Source organism: Bacillus rossius, chromosome 13 (genome assembly GCF_032445375.1).
Source record: "Bacillus rossius redtenbacheri isolate Brsri chromosome 13, Brsri_v3, whole genome shotgun sequence".
Classification (NCBI taxonomy): domain Eukaryota; kingdom Metazoa; phylum Arthropoda; class Insecta; order Phasmatodea; family Bacillidae; genus Bacillus; species Bacillus rossius.
In genome coordinates, this window is record NC_086340.1 from 7,169,737 (window position 1) to 7,185,064 (window position 15,328).

Genomic DNA, 15,328 nt, shown 5'->3' on the forward strand with positions numbered 1-15,328 from the left:
GGGAACAGCTGTCACTTCCCGAAACGTCGCAGCTGTTGTCATTGGATATCTTCTGTGTTCGTCAGTGCTATCGTCGTTGTTGTTGTCGTCCACAGTACTTGTTTATCTTCATCACTGTGTTCATATGTTTGCTGCGTTGTCCAGGTTTGTTGTCTGCCTGCATTTAATCTGTCTTATCGTTGCTAGCCCACTATGTTTTTTTGTGTTGTTGTCTTATTCTTCATGACTAAGTTCCTTCAAGGGAATTCTTGTGCTGTCTGATTTTTAGAGGGTGAATATTTTTGTGTCCGTGTTGCCGTCGTTGTGCTGTCCGTAATACTTGTTTAATTCCATCGTTGGTTCCGTTTGTCCGACATCAGCTGATTCAGTCTTGTTTTCTGTGAATTTTTTATCTTATTTTTTTTTCTCGGAATTTTTCCATGACAAAGGGGAAGTCTACGATGTACATTCTGTGTTGCGCAGACCCGAACAAGCCCGAATATCTAACTTCGGCCAACGTCGGGATAAATTTTTTCTGTAGACTCAAAATATTAACACGAGGAGGATTCAAGGTTGAAGGCATATAGTTTGAATTTATGGATACGTAAACGAACTGATTATTGATGTTGAAGGGGTAATTATCTCGACTAGTCCCTCTTCCTTTAAAAAAAGTCAATACTTTTATTTTGTGCTACAAAATTTCCTCTATTTAACACATTTTTTTTTAAAGATAAGAGGTTAATTAGGTTAGTATAGCTACATTTAAAAAAATTGGGAGATTGTGTGAATGGTTTGTTAGGTCACGATAGCTACATATTAAATTAGAAATTCCTAAACAACCATTAAAATGATTTGACAGTATTTTTTAATGTAGCTATACTAACCTAACATAACCAACCATCCACAATTTTGCAAAGTAATAAACAAAACAAAAACTGACGAAGTTGGCCGAAGGTAGATATTCGGGCTTTATCGGGTCTGTGCAATACAGAATGTACATCGTAGGCTTCCCATGACAAAGAGTGCAAAACTTAAATGGCGTATGTCCAAAAAAAACTGCATTAAATCAAAATTACCCAAGGCATGAATCATTTAAAAAAGTAGATATACACTTATTGTAATATTATGGGCGTAGAAAGTTGCGCAAGTCTTCATAATTATCATCACTTGGGCGACTTTTTACACCCTTGACACTACACTTAGAGAATATCTGTTGAAAATAAATTGTGGCAGAACGACAAATGCAACGGAGGCATTAAGTTAAAATTGTAGAAATAACCCCTTGAATACAAGTAATAGCGGGGGCAAAAAGAGAAAAAAAAATCATCATAGTGAGCGAAACTGAGAATTAAGGTGGATGTACGATTGAAAACTAAGAATTAAAGATTAGTAATGTAATTGATTACTCTGAGATGTTTCTGGTTGAATTGTACAATCATACGAGTCTATAAAAATGTATTTACAATAAATGCATGAACATTTACTTTTGTTTTTAGCCGTACAACCATTTTATGAAGGCTTGGAATAGATGATATTAGCATTACATGAAATAATATTTCAAGTTAAATATTTGTGTTTCTAGTTTGTGTGCGAATTCTAGGTAACGAGTTGAACTGTTGCAAGTTTTAGGTATTTCAAGTACGTACATAAAAAATACAAAAATTCAGCTTAAATAACATGGCTGCATTGTCATCCGTTTTTCATTTGTTGGAATTAACGACCACCAAACCAATCATAACCTAGATATTCTCGGTTTTAAACCCCACAGAGAACAAGCATATATCAGCTTATGTCAAACAGATGGACTCTAGGATGAAACTAACCAGGCATTACTTGATGTAAGCTTTTGGACATACGCCATTGCTAAGCACATGTATGTCTGTAGAAGAAAACTACAAAAAACCCAAAAGACAAAAAACAAAAACACAAATCAAGCAAAAAATTGCTGTTGTTAATAGGATATAAACACCACATAATATTCCATAACAGTGGCACCTGTGTTTTCGTACCATGTGCGTCTCTGCCTGAGGACGGGAGCACATAACAGTTCCCGAATCGTCGCTTGTTTCTGTTTTGGAAAACTATTGTGTTTGTTTCGTCTTTTCATTTTGTCGTGTTTTTTGTCTCGTTTCAACTGTTGTGCTGAATTTATTTTGGGTTCAATATTTTTGTGCTGTCATCATTTGTGGTTTTTTTTTTTTCGTCCTGTTAGTCCATTTTGCTTTGTTTTTCTTTGTTTGTTGACCATATTCCTGTTATGGAATATGTTTATATCCTATTGACAACAGCAATTTTTTGCTTAATTTGTGTTTTTGATTTTGGGGTTTTTTGCAGTTTTCTTCTACAGACATACATGTGCCTAGCAATGGCGTATGTCCAAAAGCTTACATCAAGTCATGCACTCCCATTGCACATATCTTTCAATGATAATAACCAGGCATTATGGTCAAAACAACGACGAAAGCACAGACGAACTCATCCAAACTTAAAATATCAGACAGCGCAAGCAGTCCGTGCAAGGAATTTAGTCAAGAAAAAAAATAACAGCACAGACGAACACAGTGGGATAGCAACGACAAGACAATTTCAAACAAGATCAGTAAATGCAGACAGCATCCGAACCTGGACAACGCAGCAAACATACGAAACAACGATGAGACTAAACCGGTATTATGGACAACACAGCAACGAAACGACAGCAACAACGAATACAGCAGGTTTGCTATGACAACCTACTTGTTCATCTGTACTGTCACGTTGTGTTGTCTACAATACCGGGGACGCACCACAACGCCGAAATACCACAACGCCGAACGTACAATAACGCCGAAAACCATAACGCCGAATGCCAAATTGACTACAACGCCGACAGCTAGAAAACTGCTGAGTACCACAACGCCGAAATACATCAACGCCGAAAAATGTCAATGCAGGACTGCCACAAAGGTTAGGTTATGTAAGGTTAGGTTAGGTTAGTCTAGCCTAGGTTAGGGTAGGTACAAAAATTCATTCAGTTGTTTTTCATTTTGCTCCTGTGGCGCCCCCCCCCCCCCCCCCTTTCCCTGCAGCAACATTTTTCGGCGTTACTGTATTTCGGCGTTGTGGTACACAGCAGTTTTCTAGCTGTCGGCGTTGCGGTCAATTTGGCATTCGGCGTTATGGTATTCGGCGTTATTGTACGTTCGGCGTTGTGGTATTTCGGCGTTGTGGTAACGACCCCTCAATGCCTGTTTAGTTCTGTTCGTCATCTGCTGATTTAAGCTTGTACTCTGTGTGTTTATGTTTTTTAATTTTTATTTCCTATTTCGCGTTCTTGAAATTATTTTTTTTCCCATGACAAACAGAATAAAACTGCAATGGCGTATGTCCAAAAAATATATATATTAAATTAAATATTTTCAATCGTAAACCCACGTCTAAAAGAAGGGGAAAAAATGAAACAAGTTAGCGTAAACACACGTTCGCCGTGGATAAGACGGAACAGGAAATGACACATTCCCAGAAGCGTGTCTTTTTGCACACGGAAGCTTACCCACGGGAAAATCCATGCATGCGAATCTGGCAGCGGTTTTTTTTTCCGTGCGGTATAACACAACCAGTCCGTTAGAAGGTATTTTCAACACACAGCCAGTTAAAACCTGCGAGGTACTAAATTAAATAATGTAAAGATGGTGTTATGCCGTGAAATTGTTTTCCATCCAGTTTACAAGCGAAATAACGTAAATACATATATATTTTCCCCCCTACACTTGTAAGTTTGTCTTCAGGAAAATCACGATCACGTAATCAGAATCACGTAAAACACGCCAAACGTTCTCGCTGGCTCCAATCAAGAGCGGTGCACAGAAAGAAATTGGTTGTCTGTAAAGTCGGTTTACGGACGATAGTTTAACGTGACGTCATATCAAAACATTGATCAATGATTGCATACTTCTATGAATAAAATTGAATCATTTTTATTTTAATAATAAAAGAATAAATACTTGAAATTATACTAGTAAAAAATGCAAGAATAATTAACCTTTATTGCCGAAATTGTTGTTGTAATAAGCAATGAAAACCACATTAACTTTTCACTTCACTTTATAAATCGACGAAACAGTTCACGTGTAGATGACTTGTAATTAATTATAAAAAACTGGCGTTTAGCTATAAAGTTTAAATATAATTATGAACACGTTTTCATATAAATAAATTGTACTTAAATATCTATCATCAATTATTATATTAATCACCTTAATTTTTTAGTCAATTGTAACATAACCTATTATTACTACACTCGCCGACAGCGTAACGGAACACAGCGTAACGTAACAATGAGCGTAACGGGACACAGCGTAACGGAACAATATGCGTAACGGGACACTTTTTCGTGCGTGAATCCGGCGTTTATCGATTTATTAGACGTTGTCACGTCAAAAACATGTTCTGTACTGTTACAAAAGATTCTTTTGGAAACCAGTTGCCACAAAATAGTTTGTAATGCTACAAGAACGATATTGTAACTTTGTACAATGGCTGTGGTTATTTTTGCACATGTAAAATGTGTTTATCGAGATAAATTCGGAGTACCTATTCCTATCGGAAACTGGCGCATAATTTTATATTTTAATCGATGTTTCGGTGAAACATTATTATTTTTTAAACCATGGAAAAGATTATCGAATATTCAACAATTTGACTTTATTTTGTTATATAATGCTTATTATGCGCGCAGTTAGTACTGGAAAGCTATTCAAGGAACGGTTTACAAATAACTCTTTCACTATTGGAGGTACTGTGACAACACAGTATAAACTGCGCTCATTAACAAGTATAATAAAACAAAATAAAGAAGAGAAAAAAAACAAAATAAAGTCGAATGATTGAATATTCGATCTTTTTTTTCAATGGTATAAAAATATCCTTGAATGAAACATCAATTAAAATATAAAATTATGCACAAAATTTTATAATAAACATTCAGTATTATCCTGAAAAACGTAATTCATGTATGCAAAAATTTAAAAAAAGCCATGTGTCACAAATTTACAATATATTTATTGTAGTATTAAAAACTATTTCATGGCAGCTGGTCTTCCAAAGTAAACTTTTGGAAAAGTACAGAAAAAAAACAAATTTTTCTATGTGAAGTTAAATGGAACAATAATATCCTTGGTTGTTTTCGTATGGCGCGTGCATTCGTGTGTGTGTGTGTGTGTGTGCTGGCGGCGTCTGCTGCGGCTGACACGAAACTTATTTTTGGTTCCCTACCCCCTCTCTTTTTTTTTTACCCCTTCCAGGCCGACACACCCTTCGCCCAAACTCCTGCCCAGTGGCTCGTGAACGAATATGTACGTGTTTTTTAATCAACACAAACATTGTTACGCGCGTGTGTGCGTTTATCGTTCTTCTCTCTCCCTCATTGGCCGACGGAAAGGAAGTATGTTTGAAAAAAAAAAAAAAAAAAAGAAGAAGAGGGGAGAGCAAAGGAGAAATATGTTCCCCGTTGAAGTTATAAAAAAAAAATATGCGAGATCTCGGTGAAGGCAGGCTGTTATTTTGGGTGATGCGAGGTATGCTGTTGCAACACCTGGAATCATTAACAAAAAAGTTCATGTTGAGATTGATAATTTAACTGTCCAAACATCTTGCTGTTGATGATTGGCACACTGGTGACTGTCAAGACTTGCCTGTTTATTTATTTATTTATTTATTTATTTATTTATATATTGTCATTATTGGTGGCGAAGTTAAGGCGGTACGCCTTTTCTTACACTTAACCACTTTTCTGCTATTACATCAAAGAGTTTAATATTAAAAATTAAGCATAATATAAGCAGATGTTGACTAAATATTAAAAGAACAAATAAAATTTTTAACTTAATGTTCAATTATTAACTACTACAAACGATTCAACCATAACTAATTTTAAGTAATTAAAAACTAAGCATAGGCATACATAAAAAGGAAAGTAATTAAACATACAGCAAATAGTATCAAAACCGGAAAGAAAAAAAATAGGTGCTACTACATTAAAATCAGTCACTCGCACATTCACACACAGAATCAAGCAGTAGGATAGTGGCGAAATGGTCATGGTAAGCAGCTGTTACAAAGATGTTTTTTCAGCCTGTACTTAAAGGAAGCTAGATTTTTGTTTGCCTTGTCACTTGGTCTAATTTATTCCAGAGCCTGCTACTCACAGTTGCAAAAGATCCCGACAGACATTTGGATGAGTGCACTGGGATTGATAGCATTGGGTTGCGTGTGGATCGCGTGTCATGGCTATGGTAACTATGTAGGTAATTAATACATACTGGCTGACATATAATGAGGTGATACCTGCTGCAGCACTTTATAAGCAAGGATGAGTATGTGCATTTTGCATCTGTGCGAGAGTGAGCCATTTTAGCTGCTGATAGTATTGGGTTAGATGATCTCGTAATTTAAGGTTAAAAATGTATCTTACGCAGCAGTTTTGGAGCTTCTGTAGTCGCTTAGCTAGTTTATCAGTTAGATCAGGAAAGAGGACATCGCAGTAATCAAAGTGAGGCATAATTAATGTTTGAACAAGCATGGTTTTAATACTAAGTGGAATCAAATTTTTTAACCGTCGTAAGCAGTGAAGGGAAAAATGTACCTTCTTACATATTTGCATTCTATGCTCCCTCCAGGTTAAGGTTGTGTTTATCAGGACTCCCAGATTTCTTACGACGTTAGAGAACTGAATATCAACTCCTTGGAGCGTTAAGTTACAGCATTTGTTAGGAATTAATTCAGATAGCTTATGAGGAGAACCAATTAATATTGCTTGGGTTTTATTTGCATTCAGCTTGAGTTTATTAACTTTTGCCCACTTAGAAACAGAATTGAGATCATCATTGACAGAACAAATTGACTGATTGATATCGGTTGCTTTTGCGTGAATATATATTTGCACATCATCGGCATACATGTGGTATTGGCAATGTTTTAGGCATTTAGGTAGATCATTTATGAATATAGTAAATAAAAGTGGCCCAAGAATTGAACCCTGAGGAACACCTGCTACTATCGGGAGCCACGTGGATACTTCGGTATTGAGAACGACACGTTGGTAACGACCACCTAGGTAGGAATTGAACCATGTACAAACACTATGAGAAAAATTATATTGAATTGACATTTTTCGTACAATAAGATTGAGATTTACTGAATCAAATGCTTTACTAAAGTCAAGCAACGTTAGGATCGTTATTTCACGCCTATCAATAGCATGACGTATGCTATCAGTAACATTAATGAGGGCAGTAGTGGTACTGTGGCCGGGTCTAAATCCTGATTGGAAGGTATCTAAAAAAATTCTCTGTAAAAGGTAAATCATAGGTTTTCTTGTGCACCAGGTGTTCAAAGGCTTTGGAGACAGTTGGTAAGATGCTTATAGGGCGAAAATCTTTAGCTGTCTCAGGAGACTTAATTTTTGGTATGGGCTTTATGTGTGAATACTTCCATTCTGTCGGGTATTTACCTATTGTAAGGGATACGTTAAAAATATGTTCTAATGCAGGGACTACAAAAGGTAAAATAATTTCCAGCATTTTAATTGATATTTGGTCGTTACCAATTGCATTACTTTTGATGCAACGCAAGGCTTTCGCGACATCTAGACATGACACAGGAGAGAAGAAGAACTTATCTTCAGAATACTCAGAGTTGTTAAGTACGAATGTGTCAGACGATTTGGTTGTATACGGGATTGACGTATCTGTATGCTGGTTAACGAAAAATGAATTTAACTGATTTGCTGTTAAATTATGACTTTTAAGATCAGCATCTTTCTGTGATGAGTTAATACCCGCTTTAAAGACGTATACCCGTCCTGGGAAGAACTTTAGACCTTAATTCATATAGATGTTTTTTCAACTTATTTTGTCTGTAGCCGAAGCTTATCGCTCGAATTCAGATTCAGCCTGTTTATATATGGTTCATTTAATTTTACAGGAAATACATATTTGAAATTTACCAAACTTTTCTTTTTTAGAACAAGTCTTTGGAAACGACGTAGCAACAATCACAGTTAATCACATTACTCTAGCAGAATTTTTAAGAACTGCATTTATCTGGTAGCTCTCCAAGACGCCATATCAGCGATCATTTTTTGAACTGTCATGATAACCACTTCTTATCAGCATTCTGGTCAAGTCATATATTTTTCCTTTCGTGTTATCAGTATTTCTTCAGCCTGGCAGAGACTAAAGGTTCTGACCGTACACAAAAGCGACCGCAGAGATACGGACATTTTGCAATTTGTAGCTAAACATTGTAACCTCACAATTCTGTTGTATGCTTGCATATTGTATTCAGGAAAACATTTTTTACACTTTGCTTACTGAACTATTTAGTTCCACGAGAAAATAAAAATGAAATAGCTCAAATACTAAATTATTTTATTTTATTTTTATATCAAGTTTAAGTCTTGTCCATACAAATACAATAAATAAGTACAAATACAATACTCAGTTTTGTAATGTTGCTGAAAAATTACAATGTTTCAGCTATATGAATTTATAAAATATAGTTTATCAATGACATTGTGTGCTGTATGACCCTACGATATTTATTTAAGTAAGTTCTGCACAACATTCATTATATTAGCCCTTTTGTTAATAATGGTTGCAGATCTATTTATTTTTACCCCGAAAGCTTAAAATCAAGTGTTTTTTACTAGTTGCGAAGGATATCTTGTTGCTGAACAAACGAAGCATGAAACATAGTCATGCTTTAGTTAACTCAGATTATTATTCTTGCGATTTTGATTTCCGAATTCTATCTTTAGTCGTTCAGCACGCATGCATGGATTTGAATCGTTGCCTTATCTGTCCGGTTAATTTATACTTATTTTAAATTAGAATTAGCGGCGTATACAGTACTCGTTTTATTAGTTTTGTGTACTGACATCTAGTGATATATCACGGAAAAATTCGACTGATTGTTAGGGTACATAAAGACACATTTCGTTCATGTTAGGGAAATTTTTTTCATCACTCGCTCAACAAAACAAGCTATTATCATTTTATTGAATGTACGTGAAACTACCCATAGTCATCAAACATGGCGGAAATATTTCTCTCGGCTGTGAGAATAATAAGAATACAAAGTGTTTTTGCAAACTAGCAAAAGCGCTAAGTGGAGTGTTACACGTTGGTTTATTATTTTTTTTTTGCGTCACAAATAAATACAATTGTTTCATGTTAAGGAGCGGACACAAACAACATATGTAGTATTAACACAACACAGTATTATACTATTGCTAAAACGGTGATATGTTTTCAGCCAATCAGAAGCTGTCAATGTCCTACTGCGTCATATAAGAACTTATTTATATAATTAAGAAAATGCGCGTTGACTATATTGTAGCGAATATTTTCTTTTGTTAATTATATTCGCATAATGGAGTTAAGCTAATATCATCACGGTCCGATATCTAAAGGAGAAAAGAATAATATATTTCTGCATTTAATTTCGCTATTCCTGTGCTATTATGGATTTTATTCTGGTAATACTTTAATATTTTTCTTTATAATTACACACTACTAACTACAGCAGTATTAATTTTTTTTGAAGGTTAGAACTACCAAAATAAACAAAGGAATGGGGTTAACTTTATACCGTTCTAGCCAGGTCTCTGCGTTAGAACTATTTTGTGTAAGTGATTATAGATTTTGTTGAATCTTTTGTAATAGCTAATATTTGAACATCAATTTTAAAATTTTTAATTTGTTCTCTTAATATTCAGTCAACATCTGCTTATATCATGCTTAATTTTTAATATTCCACTATTTGATGTAATTGCAGAAAAGTGGTTAAGTGTAAGAAAAGGCGTCTTAACTTCGCCACCAATAAAGACGATAAATAAATAAAATAATAAATAAGATTTAATTATTCGTGAGTCGATGCAACGTTGATCGTGGCCGGGTCTAGCTAGCGGTTGTCGACAATAACAAGCGCTCGCCACACGGAATGTTCGGTCGCAGTTTCGGTCTCTGGCGAAAGATCGCCGACTCCCGATAGCATCAGCAGCAGCCCTGAGCCAGGATTCCTTGCAGCGCGGGGGCCAAGGTCGCGAGCTCCGCCTGTGTCACGTGTGCCCGACTTGGCAACGCCGCGCCGCAGGTCGCTCGCCTTCCCGCCTCCGCTCCCCCCTCCCAAGTTCCGTCCCCGCGCGCCACGTTGCCAGTTCAGCCGCGCCGCCCGGTCCCCCGCGTCGGTCAATATTCCTGGACTGCTGGGGAGCTGCATTCAATGCTTTTATTCCAGGACTTATTGTTGGGAAAGATCTCGCCGTACAATTCTTCGAAACGGGTTCCTCGGAAAGTGTGCTTGATTGTTGCGTAGTACCTTATTGCGAGCCAACCGCCCGCTTGACTTTTTTTTACATATATACATGTATGTATATATAGAATAACATCTGCGAATAATAACTTGTGTGAGCATGCGGTGGAAGGTTCTCGGAAGAGTATCGCCTCAGTACTGCGTCGTTTTCCTTCGACACAGGCAAGTACGTCGTCGGTGATAACCGTGTTAGTGTCTGCTGGTGACGCGAGGAAAAATTAACAACATTTATTTTACTTTCGAAACGGGCTGATTGTTGCCTCTACTCTTGGCAGACGCTCCGTCGTCGGGATAATAACGATAAACAGGAAGTACGTGCATTTTTTTTCAGCAGCCATCTTATTTTTTCCGTGAAGTATTTACTTGTACATTGTATGTAGTCGTCGAAACATTGCCTTTGTATCAAACGGTAGGTCGTATTTACTAAGGCCCCACACATTAACTACCAACGGTGCTCTTAACTAACAAATTAACTATTTTGAGTTCGCATTTGTTACTATCGATACTTACCCGCCAGTCATAAAAATATCGGAAATATTACAAAGTTCTTTGTTAAAAACACGAATTTATTTTTGTCAAGTAAGGATCCGATTTGCAATATTAAACCAATTAGTACATAACGGAAATTTGCTAAACAGTTTTTGATTAATATATTAGGCCTACGTGCAGACGATTAAATAACTTAATTTTAATCACGTTAGTAATGTACGTTTCTGGCGAGTACTCGGACTTACCATAACTATTTTCCTAAGTCATTTTTTATGCCGTTGATTGGACTGTTTCTAAAATGTTCAGTTAATTATCAAGGAAATCAGGCCATGCTGTGACGCGATAATAAACAGCATTATAGGCTTATTGTGCCTATTCATTTATGACTTTTTGAAAGTCCCAGAATATTTAAGAGATTGCCACACGTCATTAGATGTTTGGAAAGCCTTGTATAGTTAAGAATTAGCTTACTTAGTTTTATTTAAGACAAACAGGTGCCAGGTCGGAATGCAATAATGTTTTAATTCGTTGTTCATATTTAAAAGTATATATTTATTGCGCTACATAGTCGCTTTACAATTGATTAGTTAATAATTTTTGCTAACAAATTTCGCTTGAGTTACGTAGTAATTACGGGACTGTATGCACATTTTAAAATTGAAGGAATGTTACATTTTTTTTATAGTTATGGAATTGAACAAGTGTAACGAGAATTTCCTGTAACTTGACAGCGTTATTTAGAAATATAGGAAAAAATGCGTACATGGTTGGTTTGTTTGTTGAGTGTCATACATAACTTTATTACGCTGGATTGCCTGTAAAATTATGTCGTGTTCGCGATACAATTAGTTTTATTTATTGCCGAATATTGTAGTTGAAGTTGGTAACATTTGTTAAAAACAGGACCTGTGTGGTTAGAACTCGATAGTTAACTAAGAAACTGGTGTTTTTTAAATATTTATCAATTAGGCATTATTTTCATATTTCTATTAGTTTGTAACAAAAAAAGAAGGTAATTTTAGAGACAAAGCTAACTCAGTCCAGTCATGATATTCCTGGTTTTGAGCTTTAAAATATTATTTACAAGAGTCGTTTTGTTTCGAATGAAATGCGTGTGTAGTTTTAATTCCTAACTTTCGTAGATCGAATCTCTGCTTAATTTTTTCCCCTCTTGTGCTTTATGAATTATTCTTGTTATTTATTCGGTTCGCTGAGGACACGTTGAAAATGTTCTTTTACGATTAATCCTATCATAATCCTGAACAAGTTTGATTAAAACGGTCGGAGAAAATGAAGCACAAACTGTAGCAGAGTGAGGCGAAGATGTCCATTTATAAATTATTGATATCTAAAAAAAAAGTAAGAATTTCGCAAAGACATTACGAAAATACTTAAAGAATATTCAGTAGCAAAAAAAAAACTATATTTTTACTTATATACATTGTAGTAGCAAAAAAAACTATAATTTTACTTATATAAATTGTAGCTGCATCCGAATACTAGCCAAATGGATCCCTTAGCTAAGGGATTCTCTAAATCGAGATTTCTAGGGATGCGACACTCGCATCCATTAAAGCGACACTAAATCCGTTAGCTTCGGAATCGTGTTTTATTTTGTGTAAATATAATACTACTTTAAATTTTCGGTATAAGATTGGTTTAAAACGTTATAAGCGTAAGTGTTAATGCAAATAGACAAAAAAAACGCTAGTACAAATTATCGAATGGCGAATTTAACTTACAGGGTTATTTAACGTATTTAACGCTCATAATTATTTTTTTATAATTCGAGATCCATAACAATCTTTTTCTTTTGATAGTAACATTTATAACATCCACGCTACATTGAATCTTTTAAATTGGTCGTTGTTATTTTAAGTTTTGCCGAATATTCGTAGATATAATACGACTCAAAAATGGCAACGACTTAATTGTCAAAAGTTGGTAAAAGTATTCAGATACTATAATATAGTATATAAAGCTCAATTTCGTAAAAATATTGTGATATTGGCCCTTTTGGCAAATAACCATCGATATAAATCCCTTAGAAATGCATGCTCAAGATGTATAAATTTTATTTTGGACATTAAACGATTTTTTTTTTGAAATGTTACTTTTTAGTTGTTTACAATTCTGGAACAGACAAAAGTGCTTCTTAAAATCTCATATAACATACATATCATGAATCAGATACAAACTACAGTCTTGCATTGTAAACAGTGAGCCTGGTTTGCGATAATAAAGGCTTACTAGGAAAAACTTGACGTACGCATTTCTACAACTGTGTCTCATAGTTATCGTTAAACGTGCCTCGAACAGTGGTGTTAACTTTTTTTATGTACACCACTTTTTGTTGAAGTCTTGCCGTGTATCGTAGCCTTGGGTGAGTGTAGTCGAATTTAAAACTCCGTGTTGATAAAAATAGGGCGGGGATTATGTTATTTCTAACTATAATTTTCATGGTAAATTCAAGTTTCCTTTTATTTATTGACTTTATTGGTGGCGAAGTTAAGGCAATACGTCCTTTCTTACACTTAACCACATTAAATATTTACATTTCTCTACGTTTCCGTTACATATTAAAAATAAAATAATAAAGCATAGCAAAAATAATACTTGATATAAAACAAATTTGAATGTAAACTAAATATACAAAGAAAAAAAGATACATAAAACTAATTTTTATTTAACTCTAGTAAATTGGCACACACACATCTGTTGACATACATTTAAAGGTTAAGAGACATTAGTTGCCATTATGTTATAGTGTAAGATTAATACCATTCTCCCACACATTTACTGCCACATTCTTACAGGAAGTGTTCATTTAGAACTTTATGCTGAACGTGTGGAAGTTGGGTCGCGTGTACTAATAAACAAGAAACGCAAAAGAAAAAAAAAGACAATTTGCACATGTTTTACTTCTACTACATTCGATTATATTTAAAAAAAACTGTTAAGACATTGCCAATCACAGAAACAAATGTAATATTTTTAAACTTTAAATTGTAGTTAAATTACAAGCGTATTTCTCACAAACACGAATTTTATAGATTATAATGACTCGTGCTGCAATTTCGATATTTTTAAATACCCGTTCATGAATTACGCAAAACGCAAAAAAAGCAACGCAAGATTCTCCCAACTTTCAACCTATTGCGTTTCGGCTTGTGATGCCGACTTCCATGGTTTTGAAGTAAAGTGTTCCGAAAAATTTAAAGGCGCGAACGGTATGTGCATTTAAAGTCCACGGTATGGTTGCATAAATTATCGACAATATAATATGTTTTCATGAAAAATATGAATTATTAAAAAAAGCTCATCAGTAAATTTGTTTTCTTTTTTATAATTACAAATTGTTGGGTTTGGTGACGTCTTAGTTTATAGACGGTCGTAATTTTCTTGTGTTTGGTTTGTCTTTGTGTTTCTTGTGTAGTATTTAAACCCGGCCTTAGCAACCAAAGATATGCAGAATTTTTTTAGAAAATTCTTGACCAGCTTACATATTTGTCATTGCATTAATAAACACTAATATTTAATTGTTGGCGGCAAATGTTGAGTTATTTTGGATCATTGCATAAACATAATGTTTCAGTAACATAACATTTCTGAAAAAGTATCTGAAACATTGTGTGCTGTATGGAGAGTCAGCGCAGAAAAACCATATTTATAGAAATTTTGCAAAAGAAACAACAGTTTGCAATGCGAAATTTGTAATATTAAACCTTTATTATTGGTGCAATAAATGTTTATATTACAAATTTAAAAAAAATATATCTTACTGTTCTGTAAAATCACGTGCACAGGCATCTAATACTTAGGTCTTTACTGTCCGCTAAGCATCCTCTAAGTTAGATCTGTAATTCATTTTCCAAAATTGAATTGGCCTAGGTATAGCTAGAGACTGGAAAAAAAAATCAGTTTCATTTCGCGGTTAAATTTTGGCTGCTGCAGTTGATTGGAAGGACTCTGAACCAATGAATAACCCCCAATTAAATTTATTAAATAACAAGCATCCCAGTTAACAGGTGTCACGAGTCAGTAGCCAATGAGCAGGTGTAAATTTCCCAAATACATAGAGGATCGTGGAGTCTATCCTAGAGTTGAAACCGCGAATTTTTCCAGTCCATACTTAATAGATTATAATTTTTCTGTAATAGTATTTAAAAAGAATAACAACCTTACTAACTTAACGACTTACTAACTGTATTGCCTATGTAAACAAATTATTTCGATGGTGCCATACAAAATCGTAGATTAAGACAAAAGAAAAAAAAAACTGTTCAAAGTTTCCACGATTATTTTCCATTTTATTTATATTTTATTTACAATCACACCAGGGTTTTTTACTTATCTAATGCTATGTGCTAATGGGTAGACACCTGTAAAATTCGCGATTTCAAATCCCTAACGGTTAGACTCCATGATCCTCTATGCACTCGTGCAAATTACATCTGCTGATTGGTTACCGACTCGTAACACCTGTTGACTGGACTGATCGTGATTC

The 15,328-nt window shown here is 34.9% G+C and overlaps 1 protein-coding gene across 1 annotated transcript in view; it reads left to right on the forward strand.

Moving 5' to 3' along the window:
* The first annotated feature begins 10,165 nt into the window (after window positions 1-10,165).
* The window catches only part of LOC134538159 (ankyrin repeat domain-containing protein 11), a 36,719-nt gene continuing 31,556 nt past the window's right edge, over window positions 10,166-15,328 (forward strand). The window contains exon 1 of the mRNA XM_063379211.1: window positions 10,166-10,643. The gene's annotated coding sequence lies outside the window, so the exon portion shown is untranslated. The remainder of the gene's footprint in view (window positions 10,644-15,328) is intronic.